The following is a 12,224-nucleotide window of genomic DNA, read 5'->3' as shown; positions in this document are numbered from 1 at the left end:
GGATGGGGTCTTTCTGTGTTGCCTATGTTGGAGTGCAGTGGCTATTCACAGGCATGATCTTAGCACACTGCTCTAACGCATAATTTAGCGCACTGCAGTCTCTAACTCCTGGTCTCAAGAAACTCTCCCACCTCAGCCTTTTGAGTAGCTGGGAATACAGCATCATTGCGCCTGGCACTTTCTTTTTTTTTTTTTAAATCATAGCCAACTTAATGTGTTTGATCTCATTGTGGTTTTAATTTGCATTTCCCTAATTAGTAGTCTTTTCATGTGCTTATTGGCCAGTTGTACATCTTCTTTGGAGAAATGTCTATTCAAATCTTTTCCCCATTTTTTAATCTGTTAATTATTTTGTAGTTGTTGAGTTGTAAGGATTCTTTACATATTATGAATATCAATTTGCAAATATTTTCTCCCCTTCAGTGGTTTGTCTTTTCTCTGTGTTGATTGTGTTCTTTGATGCACAGAAGTATTTAATCTTGATATAGTACAATTTATCTATTTTTTCTTTTTTGTGCTTTTGGTGGCAACCAGAAAATTTTAAATTACATGTAGCTGACATTATATTGCTATTGGACACTTCTGGCCTAGAAGCTTGATTAGATTTAGGTTAATCCATTTTGGCACGAATACTTCATAGTCTGGACACAGTGGCTCACGCCTATAAACCCAGCACTTTCAGGCAGAATTCCCACAGGAGTTCGAGACCAGCCTGTGCAACATCATGAAACCACATCTCTACGAAAAATATATATATATAAAATTAACCAGGTGTGGTGGCACACATCTGTAGTCCCAGCTACTAGGGAGGCTGAGGTGGGAGGATCACTTGAGACTGGGAGGTGAAAGCTGCAGTGAGCTATGATTGCACCACTGCACTCTAAACTAGGTGATAGGGCATAACCCTATCTCAAAAAAAAAAAAAAAAAGAATACTTCATAGTTGATGTATATCACAGCAAGAGGTATATAATATCTAGTTGTCCTACTGTCACTGATGCTAAATTTAATCATGTGGTTAACTGCCAGATATCTGGATTATTATAAATTACATTTTCTCTTTTGCAATTTCTAAATAATTTGTGAGATGATACTTTGGCACCAGAATACCTTTTCAGATATTATCAAACCTTGACACTGGTTAGCCCTCTTAGAGAAACGTACAGAACAAAATTAAGGAAAGAAGCAGTAAGTCAGATCCTAAATGCATGACCCTCCAGGGAGGCAGTTCAGATAACCCCCTGCCTTTGTACTCTGGCTTTTTGGTAACTGCAACAGGCTGCAACAGCCAAGCCTCATTTTCTGTCTTGCTACTGGCAATAACCCAGGTTTGTGCTATAGCCCCTGCTTCTGCATTTCTGAGAGATCCCAAAGGGAGTCTCTCATGCACTGAAGAACCCGTCTCTTTTTCACCTCTTTTTCTTTCTGTGACTATAGCAATATCTATGCTAATTAATATTAATATCTGTGCTACATTAATATCTGTGCTGTTGGAGCAACCAGAGGGGCAAACTGCCATGGTGCCAAAGTGGCCCTAGACTTCCCATAGTGTTTCCTGGCTAAAACCATGCTGAGTCTACATGAAGTGGGGAAAAGTGTCTTCTTCCCCCCTTAGGACACTTTCCCTCCCGCTGCCAGTGCAGCACCTTTGTGCTCTTCTGTCTCACAACAGCGGTTACAAAATCACATCCTTCAATTTCTGCTTCGCTTGCTAGAATTTGGCTCGTCATAAATATCCAGGACAGACACCTTGTTCCCTTCTGATCCCCCTGTTCTCCTTAGGTATTTCAGCAAGAATATCGTCCCTCTTCTTTTAGCCAAATCAGTTCCTGGCACCCCACCCAATTTTCTTCAGAGGGATATAAATCCAATTTAGGCTCCCAAAAGGATAACTAGTCTTATTCTCTATTACAGTACCTAAGTAGGAAAGAATACTCACCTACTGGAATTTTCTTCAGCATGTTTATGTGATTGCAAGCCCAAATGGCTGATGATGGAATCAAAGGACTCCAGTTAGGTCCTAAGGTTTGTTCCCATTACAAGCAAAAAGAGATACTAGTAACCCTTCCAGAATAGCTCCATGGACCCAAGGATCCAAGAGACTAAATGAGGAAGTTAAGAATAAGCACAAGTGATGTAAAAATCTAAAACTATTTCTAGAAGAAAACATAGAAGAAAAGCTTTGCAATTTTGAGGTAGGCAAAGATTTCTTACTATGCAAAAAGCATGGACAATGAATCAAAAAGTTGATAAATTGGACTTCATTAAAATTTTAAAATGTTGTTCTTTGCAAGACACTACTTTAAAAGATGAAAAGTTAGCCAGGCACAGTGGCTCATGCTTGTAACGTCAGCACTTTGGGAGGCCAAGGCAGGAGGATTGCTTGATCCCAGGAGTTTGAGAGCAACCTCGGCAGTATGGCAAGATCTTGTCTCTACAGAAAAAAACAAAACAACAACAACAACAACAAAAAAACCCTGGAGTGGTGGTGCACACCTGCATTCCCAGCTACTTGGGAGGCTGAGGTGGAAGGCTAGGAGAAAACATTTGTAATACACATATCTGACAAAGGATTTCTATCCAGATAGAAAGAATTCTTACAGTTCAATAACAAGAACCAATGCAATTTTTAAATAGGCAAAATATTTGAAGAGACACTTCACCAAAGAAGATATATGAATGGCAAATAAGCACATTACAAATATTCAACATGATTAGTTGGTATTGAGCATTAGTCATCATGCAAATAAATCACAATGAAATACCAATGCATAGTCACTAAAATGGCAAGAAATTTAAAAGACTGACCCTACCAACCCTTGACAAGAATATGGAAACAAGTGGAATTCTCCTATAATGCTGTTGAGAATGTAAAGTGATACAGCCACTTTGAAAAAGGGTATGGCAATTTCTTTCTTTTTTTTTTTTGCTTTTTTTTTTTTTGAGACTGAGTTTTGCTCTTGTCACCCAGGCTGGAGTGCAGTGGTGCGATCTCGGCTCACTGCAACCTCTGCCTCCTGGGTTCAAGCAATTCTTCTTCCTCAGCCTCCCAAGTAGCTGAGATTACAGGTGCGTGCCACCACACCGAGCTAATTTTTGTATTTTTAGTAGAGACAGGGTTTCGTCATGTTGGCCAAGGTGGTCTTGAACTCCTGACCTCAGGTGATCCACCTGTCTCAGCCTCCCAAAGTGCTGGGATTATAGGCATGAGCTACCACACCCGGCCAGTAGTTTCTTAAAATGTTGAATATAACATCTGTCATATGACCCAGCCATTGAACTCCTAAGTATTTATCCAAGAAAATTAAAATACATGTCCACACAAAAGCCTATATATGAATATCTACAGAAGCTTTAATAATGATAGCCCAAAACAAATGTCCCTCGACAAGATAAACAAAATGCCATATATTCATACAATGGAATACTATTCAGCAATAGAAACAAGTTAATTATTGATATGCCAATAAAATGAACAAATCTCAAAATAATTATGCTGGGTGGAAAAAGCCAAACACAAAAGAGTACATACTAAACAATTCTATTTATATAAAATTCTGGAAAATGTGAACTTCCCTGAAGTGACAGAAAACAAATCAGTAGTTCTACGATGCTAAGGGCAGGAGGCAAGATGAACTGCAAACATATACAAGGGAACTTTTTGGAATGATGGAAATGTTTCATGTGTTAATAATGGTGGTTTCCCAGGGGTATGCGTCTGTCAAAAGTCATTAAATCACACAAATTTGTAAAGTGGCAAAGAGGAAGTTAAAGCAGAGGAGTTGGAAGCTGAGTCAAGAGAGTCCCTCACATGTCCAGGGAAGTTTAGTGAAAATCTCAGGCTGGAAATACACTAGACTGAGTTCCAGATAGCTGTAGTCAGAACAAGGGTGATCTCACTGGTGGAAAAGACCACTCAGTGGTGAGCTACACACACATCCTTCTTGCCTGGAGGGCTTTCCTCTTCCTAGCCACATCTGTCCTATTTGAAAGACTCTCTTCCTCCAAGAATTATTTTTTAACTTTTCCCTGATCATTCTGCATTTACAGCATGGTTTCCACTAAGTCATCTATATAGCACTTCCTTTCACAGCCAGTTGTTGCCCATTGCATATCACTTTTTAAGTCAGATATTACCAAGCATTGGCAAAAAGGTGGGGAAAGAGAGCCCTCACCTCCTGCAGGTGCAGCCATTCTGAAGGACAATTGTGCACCTTAAATCCACCAAGCCCACTCCTGGGTATACACCCGGGGACATCCTTCCCAGGGAACACAAGATGTTGCTAACAAGCTTCACTACCACCCTGCTGGAGGCAACCTAGGTGTCCACCTCTAAGGAATGTACAGGTAAAATGTAGTATGTGTATACAATAGGATAATGAACTATATTTTCATTTAGAAACCTGGATTGATCTCAAAAATGGAGTTAAGAGAAAGAAAGCAAAAACAGAATGGGATTTATAGCACAATTCCATTATGTATCAAACACACACATAAAGCAGCCTTGTATATTTTTGTAAGAGCGCTCATATATCTAAACAAACACATGTTGGATGGATTGGAAGAACTATATTAAATATATTAGAGTGGATGCCTATGGGAGGAGGGCAATGGGATTAGGAATGATAGACGAAGGGGAAAAAACAATAAGCCTTAAAAAATGTTTTCACAAAAAGGTCGGTTCTTCTATGAATAAATGATAATATTCCACAAACTGAGAAGCAGGATTACCTCAAACATGTACACCTGAATTCCAAAAGATACAAAAAAGAAAAAAATTAGACATAATTCTAACATTTTGTCTGTTTTTCATATTCAAAACAAATGAACTGTTCCCTGCTTTAAAGGTTTTCTATTGTTGCCATAACAAATTATTATATACTTAATAGCTTAAAACAACAAATTTATTGTCATATAGTTCTGTAGGTAAGAAGTCTACCACATGTCTCATTGGGCAAAAATAAAAGTGTTGGTAGCACTGCGTCCTTTTCTGAGGGCTTTAGGAGAGTTTCCTTGGCTGTTCCAGCTTCTAGAGATCACCCACATTTCTCAACTCATGGCCCTCCTCCTCTGTCTTCAAAGCCAGCAAGGGCAGCGCTAGTCCTTCTCACATCTCCTTCTCTGACTCTGACCTTCTCCTCTGCCTCCCTCTTTCACTTTTCAGGATGCTTGTGATTATATGGGGCCCACCTGGATCATCCAGGACACTCTCTCTATCTTAAAATCAGCTGCTTAGCCACCTTAATTTTATCTGCAACCTTCACTCCCCTTTGCTATGTAAGGTAACATACTCACAGGTTCTAGGGATTAGGACACGGACATTTGGTAGTCTGTTATTCTACCACACCTCAGCATATGTCAAATACTGAAAAACACAAAACCACATATTCTTTCTCATTGTGAATGAGTTATTCAGCCAAATGACCAAAGATACGTTTATGCTACTATATGCTAGATCCCCATGGTAAGAGCTGAAGTTATAGTAGTGGTCAGGAGTCGGGGGTTTGGTGACGTTCCCTCCCTTGCAACAACAATTCCCACTCTGGCATATTTTAGCTAAAGGATAAATGAGAAGTATTCTGATTAAGCTGTCTTATTACAGTGTAAATGACTGGCCTCTAGAAGAGATATTTACGTCCTTTTCAAAAGAAGCACCCTAACCCAGGGCCTCTCAAACTTTAAAGGGCATACAAATTGCCTGGGAATCTTGTCAAATGGAGTTTTGATCCAGTAGGACTGGCATGAGGCCTGAGTCTGCTTTTTCACAAACTTCCAGATGATGCTAATGCTACCTGTCCAGGGCTGTACTTCTGTTTGAGTTAGAGAGCAAGACCCTAACTCAAACAGAACTCCAATTGTAAGCCATAGTCAGTCCGACCCTGCCATCAGTCAATCTTTATGATGGGTTTACCTCCTTCTAAGAGGTGATGGTAGTCAATCAGCTTTGCAAAACACCACACTTTGTCACTGTGACAAAATACCCCCGGCAGAGAGGACACTTTGCCTACTGGGAATGCCCTCGGTTTCCCACAAGGATGGTTTCTGACCAAGACCCACGTTCATCTCCAGATATGGGTGTGCTGTATACAATCCTTGATAGGATAGTCTGAGTCTCCTGTTTCCCAGGCCAGGACTCCTAATCTCCAAGACTGATGCCCCCCAGACAGTGTGACCCAGTGGCCCAGTATCTGAATTCATATCTATTGTCAGAAGTGTATGTGATTGGTCAAAATCAGGATTATATTGGGACAGATTACCTGAGCTATTTCAGGAATACCTTACTAGATCAAGTTATAAAAACTGACAAGATTCAACGTTATCCCTTACTAGTATTTTGCAAACTAGTTCCTTCAGGGCTGAGAAACAGATGAGCAGAAGACAGAGCAGAAGCAATAGAATCTCCATAGGTAAGTTGAGCTCTCTTTATAGCGACCTCAAGGGAACTCTGGCCAAAGAAACTACCTTAGTAAAGCTCAAGGACCAATGGGAGGACACATTATTGCATCAAGGTGAATTGATAATGTAATTTGTAAGGTAAAAGAATGCAAGTTCCTATATATACCACATGGCTGTTCCTGATTAATGAATTTGGGCAGTACCACTTCACACTACACTTTTGAACATTGATGGACTTGGGTGTTCCCTGAGCTGCGATTTCCCCAAATCCTTGTTTGGGCTGAAAAACTTTGATCACTTGGGGGCAACAAAGCAGAGCCATACCTGCAGTTCCACACCTTCTACTTACAAGATAACTAGGTGCATCTCATCTCGCTGCACAGATCCAAAGTAGGTACCCCTACAATAGAGCAATGGTGGAAGGCATGGATCTCTGCCAGGTGAAGAGGAGGCATATTCTGACTATAGCAGGACTTAAAGTTGTCAATTCATCCAGCATCTCAGCTGAATGACCTCCATGAGAGCTGTTTCCTATTGTAGAACAAATTAAGTTAGGGGGTCACTATTCTCTCTCACCCTAAGCATTCATTCAAGTATTAAAGTGTCGAACTTTACATCAGGCCACAGCTTTTAAGACTTAGAGTCTAATACCCATCATTTTATGGATTTTTTTAAAAAAATGAAGACTAGCTACGAAGGCCCAGGAAGCCAGCTTACCCTCCCACTCTTCTGTTTACATCTCACTCCCACCTCTATACTTTTTTACCACTTTCATATTTTTTATTTCCTCCTTCCCTTTCACTTAGCTTGGAATGATGGCTCCTGAATTTCTTGCCTCCACCAAAACTGGATGGATGGCTTTTCTCCCTCTGCTGAAGGAAAGACAGCTATGAAAGCCTACAGATAAAGGAATTAAGTAGATCAAGATTAAACAGGCAGTTCATGGTAGAGATGACATCCAAACCCAGCTCACAGAGGCCAGTCAGGTGACTTGTTTGAGGTCACATATCTAGTTGATGGCAATGCTGGGATCAGAACCCACCTCCAACTTCAAGACTTTTTCCCACTAAACCTTCCTCAACCATAACTAGAACACCCTTTCCCATACCTGATGGAATGACACTTCATTACGGATTCAAAAATACCTTTGAAGATATTCACCTTGAAAGCTGAAAGTCAAGGTCTGCTTTGGGGAAAAGGGTAAATGGAGCTACCTGGGAATGCTACTGATCAGGCCTGGGTCTTTTGTCTCACAGTCACATTAGCCTTCCCACCTAATTCCATTTTTAGGGTTTAAGCTTTTTAATTCTTTTCCAACCCAATCCCTGTCTGGCCATGTGTTATTACTATCTTGCTATTTCAAGTTTCTCTCCAGCTGGGTAAATCTTCATTCTGTGTCCTAGCCCTGGGTTTTCTCTTTGATTTCCTCTCATCTGCCCAGGAGGCCAGCTTACCCTCCCACCCCTCTATTCACATCTCACTCAACTCTTCCCACTTCTATACTTTTCACCACTTTCATACTTTCTACTTCCTCCCTTCCTTTCACTGCTCTTGGAATGATGACTTCTGACTTTTTTGCCTTCACCAAAACTGGATGACTTTTCTCCCTCTGCTGAGGGAGGTGGGGGACTGGGGGGAAGCCGTGAAAGCCCAAAAATGCCATCTTTCATCTTATTTTCTATTTCTAGCACATATTCTATTTATAATTCTACCTCCCTCATAGCAGATTGACACAGCACTCTGCTTAGTTCCCAGAATAAATGCAATTCAAGAATGAGAGGCAAGTCCAGGCTCCCAGGATTCTTCTGCAGTCAGGCATTTGTTAGGGTTTTTTTCTGCTAGCATTTGAGGAGTGTCTCTGCTGGTAGCTGTGCTTCTCTGAACCCATCTTTCACTGTCCTGAAAATGCCTTCCATACAGGATTCTCTTCATGGCAGACTTCCTTTCCTGATCATGTCTGGACCAAGCTTATATCAAAGGCAGCTTTTATTCCCCACACATACGTTGACTGTGCCATGAAAGATATTTAAATATTTGTTGGTTAAACAAATGAATACTGGCATATTAAATGACAAGTCATAACCTGAGTTTGTGGGAAGCCAATTTGGAATTATAGTTAATCCACAAAGTAAACAATACATGTAAAAATTTACATTTTCAAATTAAAAACCAATTTTATACGACACTCAATATCTCCGATGTCCCCATAACCAAATCATTATAAAACCTGAAGGAAAGAGCAACATTTGCAGAGTAACTTCCACCTTAGGAACTGTGCTTTGCTCACATAATTTTATTTATTCTACAACTTGTGAAATAGGTATTATTATCCCCACTTCGTAGGTAACAAAACTGAGACCCATGCAAGTTGAGTAGCTTAGCTTAGGTAACAGAAGAAGTAAGTGGCAAAAAATGAATTAGACCCAAGTTTATCTGACTTCAAAGCTCACTTTAAAAACCAAAAGAGGACGTAGGATCTTTGAACACAGCACCTGATGTAGCACATGCTGATGACTTCGGTGCAGACTGTGTTCCCCTTGATTATTTCTTTCCTGCTTAGCACATAGTAGATGCTCAAACAAATAGTTGTTGAATTAAATTATTGACTGTACCATTTAGACTCAAAGTTCCTTAATCTGGTAGTATGCTAACATTCAGGGCTTGATATAGACACTTTAGAAGAAACCCAGCATCAAGCTTTGGAAGGTTATCCTGTGGGGATGCATAGGCCAATGTTCTCTGTCTTGTCTTCATCAGGGAAAACAAACATGGGATGATGACTTGAGTAGGCAAGATGTAGGTAACAGCTAAGGGAAACATGGTCAAACACTGGATCAAGCCACTGAGGAAGACAAAATATTTTGTCTGCAGATGCCCGTCACTCTCGGATAAGCCAGGCTTGAGAGGCTGCAGAGGCACCAGGAGCTGCTCTTCCGCATTTGTGGCAACAGTAAGAAGAGTCTCCTAGCAGAAACTGACCTTGTTCTATAGCATCCTCTCCATGGTAATGTGGAGTTGTTAGTTCCCTTCATTGTTCTCTGATGCTTAGCTTTAATTGTATCTTTGCTTTTATGTAGAGAATGGATTCATGTTCCCAAGAGGATAGCTGGGAAAACCCACTGCCAGCCTCGAATACAAATAGGAACCTGCAGAAACTGCTGCTTCATGGGTGGACACAGGGAAGAGGAGATGAAAGAGGACAACAACCTCTAAAGGTCTGAGGTTCAGGCATGGAGGGATCACAGTTCCTCTTGCCCTCTTCCAAGGAGTGCAAACAGGAGCAATTTTACTCAAAGGAAAATGATAAAATTGCCTTCCAGGGGATGTTATGTGGTGCTGGAAAGCTACCATCCCCCCAAAAAGCTGTTCCTCACCCATACAGGAGCTCCCGTGGCTGAGGGACAGCTAATACCACTGTTGACATAATTATCTATTACCTTCCTCAATTTTTTAGGCATATTTCTCCATACTTTAGATCATATTGTATAAACATTTTGCAATCTGCCTTTTCCAGTTAACATTGTAGCTTGTAAGCATTTGAGGGGAGGATATTATAAAATCCAGCCATTTTACAGTTGAGGGGACATCAGGCAGAAATAGCAGCAACGACAGGCACTCCTGGGCTGGCTCCCAGGAGGTCAAATGGTCCTATCCCACCCATGGTATGGTGCGCCCATTTATACAACCTCATGAAGCAGTTGGTAGTGGTTGGCTCCTGGAGGTAGGATCAAGGGAGCTGTTGTCTTTTAAAAAAATCTCTCAACTTCTTATATTTTTCAAAACTTCATAATAAACCAGTATCACTTTTATAGTCAGAAAAAAATATTTTAAAGATGTTTCCTTCCTGCTGCCAAGAAAGCAGCAAGGCATTAGAACCTGAATCAAGGCAGAAGAGCAAGCTACGCAGGCTCGCCTCACCATGCTTGAGGCTCCCCAGCTGTGGAATGGGGACAGTCACCTTGGACCTCCCAGAGTAGAGACTGTAACACTATCTGACACATAGGGAGAAGGTGATGTCACTCTAGGACAAGGTGAAGAGATGAGCAGCCCACATCTGGGAGGTGGCCAAGCTTTGTGGCCCACAGCTGCCCACCCCTCCAAAGCCCCCCAAAGCCTCTCAGAGGAAGAACAGGAATTTGTCTTATTTATGATTATAACCTCCCAACTCAGCCATCATTCAGAACAGATTGGAACCTTGGTATCTTTAGACCCTGAGAAAGGAGTTAAGCTACATTCTTTTCCCATTGCTTGTGAACAGGGCCAACTCATTCATTAGGCACAGGAGACACAGTAGTAGACCAAGACACTGTTAGGGGTACACAAAATGTTTTAACATATTATATTCATGTATTTGTGATTAATCCAAAACAGTCATAAAATAGGATTTTTCATTCTCTTAATGGAGGAAAAGGTCCAAGAAGGCAAAAGTGCTTCCTGCCCACAGAAATCACATGACCCTGGTCACTTAGTCTATATTTCAGCTTCATTTTTTCCAAGCCTTTCCATGAAATTATCAAGGTGGATTATGAACCAAAATGTCTACTATTCCTCTCTAATCATCTTCTTCATCACTCTGGTAAAGAGGAAACAGACTCTGGGTGTAGATTTTTGGCATGAAAATTACCAGAGCCCTGAGGTTAAACAGAGACCCTCACAGCAGAATTAGGCAGATTGAGACATATTTGGCAGAGAGCAGAAGAAAGAGCTTTAAAAAAAATTATTATTATACTTTAAATTCTGGGGTACGTGTGCAGAATGTGCAGGTTTGTCACGTAGGTATACATGTGCCATGGTGGTTTGCTGTACCCATCGACCCGTCATCTACATTAGGTATTTCTCCTAATGCTATCCCTCCCCTAGCCCCCCACCCCCCAACAGGCCCCAGTGTGTGATGTTCCCCTCCCTGTGTCCATTCTCATTGTTCAACTCCCACTTATGATTGGTTTTCTGGTCTTGTGTTAGTTTGCTGAAAATGATGCTTTCCAGCGTCATCCACGTCCCTGCAAAGGACATGAACTCATCCTTTTTTAAGGCTGCATAGTATTCCATGATGTATATGTGTCACATTTTCTTTACCAGTCTCTCATTGATGGGCATTTGGGTTGGTTCCAAGTCTTTGCTATTGTGAACAGTGCCGCAATAAACATACATGTGCATGTGTCTTTATAGTAGAATGATTTATAATTCTTTGGGTATATACCCAGTAATGGGATTGCTGGGTCAAATGGTATTTCTAGTTCCAGGTCCTTGAGGAATTGCCACCCTGTCTTCCACAATGATTGAACTAATTTGCACGCCCACCAACAGTGTAAAAGCATTCCTATTTCTCCACATCCTCTCCAGCATCTGTTGTTTCCTTTTTAATGACTGCCATGCTAACTAGTGTGAGATGGTATCTCACTGTGGTTTTGATTTGCATTTCTTTAATGACCAGTGATGATGAGCTTTTTTTCATGTTCGTTGGCTGCATAAATGTCTTCTTTTGAGAAGTGTCTGTTCATATCCTTTGCCCACTTTTTGATGGGGTTGTTTTTTTCTTGTAAATTTGTTTAAGTTTTTTGTAGATTCTGGATATTAGCCCTTTGTCAGATGGACAGATTGCAAAAATAGAAAAAGCTTTTTAAATTGCTCCCACAAAAACCATTACAATACTGATGCATAAGACGCACTAACTCCATGAAATGATCTGGCATTGCCCCCTTTTCCTAGGAAAACTTGTCCCTCATTCCTTAGGATAATATTTCTGTGAAATGCGAAAATCCCTTTCATAACTCTGGTCCTTTTACATTCTCATGAGCTGGGCGCCCAGAAGCCAGTCAGCCCGCCACC

The 12,224-nt window shown here is 40.9% G+C and overlaps 1 long non-coding RNA gene across 1 annotated transcript in view; it reads right to left on the bottom strand.

Moving 5' to 3' along the window:
• LOC114676185 (uncharacterized) overlaps positions 1–12,224 on the bottom strand; it is a 107,050-nt gene that overhangs the window by 65,095 nt on the left and 29,731 nt on the right. The gene's annotated exons all lie outside the window — the stretch shown is intronic.

Source organism: Macaca mulatta, chromosome 2, assembly GCF_049350105.2.
Source record: "Macaca mulatta isolate MMU2019108-1 chromosome 2, T2T-MMU8v2.0, whole genome shotgun sequence".
Taxonomy (NCBI): Eukaryota; Metazoa; Chordata; class Mammalia; order Primates; family Cercopithecidae; genus Macaca; species Macaca mulatta.
The sequence above is the reverse complement of the archived record's forward strand: the minus strand, read 5'-3'. Positions and strand labels throughout refer to the sequence as shown.